At 39.7% G+C, this 5,213-nt stretch overlaps 1 pseudogene; it reads right to left on the reverse strand.

Annotated features, from left to right (window-relative positions):
• Positions 1–465: 465 nt before the first annotated feature.
• On the reverse strand, positions 466–4,952 carry LOC149219002 (putative pentatricopeptide repeat-containing protein At3g15130 pseudogene; annotated as a pseudogene).
• Positions 4,953–5,213: the final 261 nt, after the last annotated feature.

Genomic DNA, 5,213 nt, shown 5'->3' on the forward strand with positions numbered 1-5,213 from the left:
ACGTACATATAGTGAACTACTAAGAGTTAAAGGAAGTGTTTTCTACCAAACAAAATAAATTAGCATTTCATGCATTTCATTTTATGTATACCTAGCACTTGGTGCCAAAATTTATTCTTTACATCAGAAATAGTAAAAATCAATTATATTGGAATTGTCTTGGAAGGTCTTGAGATCTACCCAGCAAACTTTCGAACCTGATAAAGCTTAGAATACCTCTTTGCTCATGTCAATACTGCTTCGTGGCATAAATCAAACTATCCTCTAGAAATTCAATGTCGTCATTCTCTATGTATATAGACTCTGTTAACGGCAAATAAATGTTTTAGCATTTCATTGTATTTATACTTTAAGCTAGCACTCGGTGCCGAGATTTCTTCTTTGCATGGGAAACACTAAATATAACGTATACTTTGGAACGGCAATAGAAGGTCCTAAGATGTAATCAACAAGCCTACAAACTTGATAAGGCCTAAGAAACCTCTGAAGCAAGCTGCAAATTTTTTTCATGGCACAAACCAAATTATCCTCTAGAAATTCAACGTCCAATACCATTGCTTCTCTTGTTCCATCATTCTCTCTGGATATAGGCCCTGCTCTTTGAGGTAATCCATAGCCTGTTTTGCCTCTTCCAATTATACTTCAACTAAAGAAATTCTAATTCAGTTAATGCCAACTCCTTGTGGTGGAATGACATACCTTTTTGGACCCTTAAATGGAGCTGTTTTCATTAACTAAGCCAAGATTTTGACCATGGTATGTTTGACCTATCCTGCTAATGCCTTCCAAAAACTTGGAAATCCTTCTAACAAAATTGATGCATCACATAGCATGCTGATGTTTGGAAAGTGACAGACCAAAAACATCAAACCTACATTGAGCTAGTTACAAACATCATTTAAGCGATGTTTTACATGGATGAAATCCTCCTTTCGCAAAAGAAACACCATAATTTTAACCTTTTTAACCCAAATCCAGCATGGTAATTTACATTGTGAAAACCAAGTCTTTAGGAAAGACAGAACGTGTTCACATGCTCGAGTTGAAGTCAAGGGTCCAAAGAATAAAATATTAGCCGGACCATCAAAATTATATGCAATTGGATGCATTAACAGATTGGCAACAGTCGTGCCCTAATCGTAGCATCTTCTGCAGCAAGAGCAGATGAGGCGTTAGTTCTCTCAATGTCTTGTTTCTTTGACATGTGTATCCAAGTTCTTATTTGTTTATTCTCTTCATATCTCTAGGAACTCAAATCAGTCAGAAACATGGGGCAGAGTTTCCATTCTATAGTCATACCATGTGTAGTCTCCCAACAAAATACAGATACCCAAGATAGAACTGAACCATGTGAATTTCGTTACCCAAAGATTCATCAATAGATAAAAGGGAAAAAGCTCATCAACTGCACATCTGAGTTCTTCCAATTCGTTTATTCACTTTATATCTCTAGAAACGCAAATCAATCCCAAACATGGGTAGTCATACCACGTGTAGTCTCCCAATAAAATACGGAAACCCAACGTAGAACTGATCCATGTGAATTTGGTTACCCAAAGATTCATCAATAGTTAAAAGGGAAAAAGCTTATTAACTGCACTTAATATTTTTTCTAAAAGATCCTTAGTGCCCACCGTGAAACATGTTTCCACGATGATAGTCCTGCAAGTCCCTTACCCAGCTGAATGAGGCTAAGGCCATCACATTGCAGTCAGCAATAATAATACCATACCCAAATCCTCCATTAAGAGATTGTTGTGATTGTAGTTGGTAGGCGTTCCCCTTTGGTAACTACTCTGGAATCCTATGTAGTTGGTTATTATTAAATAGTCACCAAAAGTCCCCACAAGAGCACAGTCCATTTTTGAAATGATGGAAACGATTGGCATCCCTCACAATGATTTCTCGCTCAACTATTTTAGAGATTAACTTGGTAGCAGTGTGGCAATCTCCACATACTCGGAGATTCTTCATAATTCTAAGAGGCATCTCAGGTATTGTGCTGATAAGACCAAAAGCAATTGCCAACTTCTCACTGTGGTAACGTAGGGCATTTTCTCTCTGTTCCTCAGACACATCATGCAGCACAAAAATTGTGTCAGGCACATAACCTGAACTTCTCAGCTGCCTAGCCAGTTCCTCCAACTTTGCATAGATCTTATCAGTCTGTGAATGAGATCTATCATCAGCGACAAATAAATGTACTTTATCCTTCACCTGAATCCAACTGCACCCAGGATCCTTTATCACGCTTTTGCCTTTCATCAATTTTCTCACACGTGCTACATCCTTCCACTTTGAAGAAGCTGCATAAATGTTTGAGAGGAGTACATATGCTGAAGAATTTTCTGGTTCCAACTCAAGAAGATAGTCTGCTGACAATTTTCCTATATCTGCGTTTGCATGAACTCTGCTGGCACCAAGCACTATATTCCACACCAATGCATCAGGCTCATATGGCATTTCGTTGATGAATTGTACAGCTTCTTCAAGTTTTCCAGCACGACAAAGAATGTCAACCATGCAGGTATAATGCTTCAATTTTTGCATGACACCATGATCTTGAAACATAACATCGAAGTAATGGCGACCTTCATCCACTAGGCCTGCATGGCTACATGCACTAAGAACACCAATGAAAGTGACATCGTTTGGCATAATTCCAGATTGTTGCATTTGTTCAAAAAGGGTAATAGCCTCCTTGCCAAGTCCATGCTGAGCATATCCTGAAAGCATTGCATTCCACGAGACTGTATTTCGCTCTGGAACTTGATCAAACACTTTTCGTGCGTCCTCCAAGCACCCACATTTAGAATACATGTCTACCAGGGCACTCCCTACGTAGACATCTGCCTCGACCACAATTTTGATGATATGAACAAAAACCTGCTTGCCCTGTTCTAGAGCTGTTAAGCTGGCACATGCCCTAAGCACACTGGCAAATGTGATCTGATTTGGAATCATACCTAACCTTTGCAATTCACGAAGAAGAACCAAAGCCTCTTCTCTATGGTCATTCTGAGCATATCCCGCGATTATCGAATTCCAAGAGACCATATCTCTTTCAACAAGGCTGTCAAAAACTCTCCGCGCATCCATTATGTTCCCACATTTGCAATACATGTCAACAAGGGAACTTGCAACAGAGGCATCAGACTGAAACCCTGATTTAATGATATAAGTATGCATCTGCTTTCCATGTTCTGGGGTTTCTAGACTGGCACATGCACCAAGCACACTGGCAAGAGTGATGTGATCGATTTTTAGTGTTGCCAGTAGCATTTTAAAGAATAGTTTTTGTGCCAACTCAGCATATCCAGCCAGTGCATATCCCGCAATCATTGCATTCCAGGAGATAACTTCCCGCTCAGGCATTTTTTTTCAAAGACTTTGTGTGCATTGTCAACATCTCCACATTTGGCATACATTGTCAAAAGAGCATTTCCAACAGAAACCTCTGTCTGGAATCCGACTTTTACGATGAACCCGTGGACTTGCTTACCCTGTTCTAAGGCTTCTGGCTTATCTAATGCACTGAGAACACTGGTAAGTGTATATTGATTCAGATTCCCAACTGCTCGTTGCACTTGGCTAAAAAGTTTTGACATTTCTAGAACATCCCCATTCTGGGCATATCCCAAAATCATTGTAGTCCACGAGACAACATCTCGATTAGGCATTTTGTCAAACAGTTTACGTGCACTCTGGATGTGTCTGCACTTGCTGTACATGTCAACAAGTCCACTGCCAACAAACATATCGAATTCAAACCCAGTTTTGATAATGTGGGCATGAGCTTGCTCGCCCTGTTCCAATGCCACAAGCCCAGCGCATGCCCGGAGAACACTGGCAAATGTGAATGCACTCATTCCTATGCTCTCCCTTTGCATTTGGCAAAAGAGTTTCCAAGCCTCCTCATCGCATCCATTCCTCACATATCCTGCAATTGATGTATTCCACAATACCATATCCCGATAAGGAATTCGATCAAACACTTGCCGCAAACTCCCAGTGCTTTTGCAATTGGCATACATGTCCACAAGCACACTACCGACAAAGACATCCAATTCAAAACCATATTCAATTATGAATGCATGAATCTGCTTCCCTAGTTTGATATCTGCTAGTTTAGAACATGCACGGGCAACTCTGATAAACGTAAAGGAATTCGGCCTCACTTCCGTGGACATCATTCGAACAAAAAGCTGTATTACCTCTTCGTCATACCCCTGCTGCATATATCCAGTTATTAAAACATTCCATGAAACCGCGTTTCGTTCAGACATTTTGTCAAACACTTGGCGTGCATCTTCCAAACTTGCACATTTTGAATATAAATTGATAAGATTATTTCCCATAAATACATCGATTTCAAATCCGGTTTTTTCCATGTGAGTGTGGATCATCTTGCCTTCTGTTAGCGCTTTTAAATTGGCGCATTCATGCAGCAACACAGAATATATATAGGGTTTTACCCCGTACTCCATACCGTTAAAAATGTCCAGAGCCTCTTGCAATCTGCCATGCTTATACAATGTAATAATGCGATCGGCTGGATGAGCTCCATTTTCCACATTTTCCAGTATTGGGTATTCCTCGTGAGATGTGAAACCAGTATTGCTGCTACTCATGGCACAATTTTGTCCGTTATAACAAGTATGGAAGAAGCCAGTCCTGTGAACACATGCGGATTTGCAGAGTTGCGGAATAGGTTGAGGGAGGCCAAGCACTGTTAAAGGCAAACGCTGCATAAAATTCAGACAACTTCGTTGCATTTTACATCATTTCAACCACCATTATTAGATGTTTGCATTTCAAGGAATGTCTTCGGTTTAAAGCACCATTCTTAGATGTTTACATCTTTTCTGTAGCAAGTAGAATGTCGTCATATCTACTGGATATTGTTAGTGAAAGGCAACCTGGAGGGCTGAGCTTACGGATGTCATCTAGCAATGAGGTTAATTATCATTAACAGAGCTTGTTACGCCGTAGGTGTCCAATTATACCTCAATTAGCATGACTAGAACTTTGATAATTTAAATATTGAATAGTGTTAATTTTAGTTAACCATGGTCCGGTACGTTGTTTAGTACAATTATTTCAATGTTTTTTCAGCCGTTCAATGACAATTTCCAATTTAGTTTTTGATAGCAATCACATTAACCATAAATCATATTGACACTGATGGTAGATAGAACATGAACAATAAAATG

The sequence above is a fragment of the Pinus tabuliformis genome, chromosome Q (genome assembly GCF_031772625.1).
Source record: "Pinus tabuliformis cultivar Carrire ecotype Pingquan chromosome Q, CPIR1, whole genome shotgun sequence".
Taxonomy (NCBI): domain Eukaryota; kingdom Viridiplantae; phylum Streptophyta; class Pinopsida; order Pinales; family Pinaceae; genus Pinus; species Pinus tabuliformis.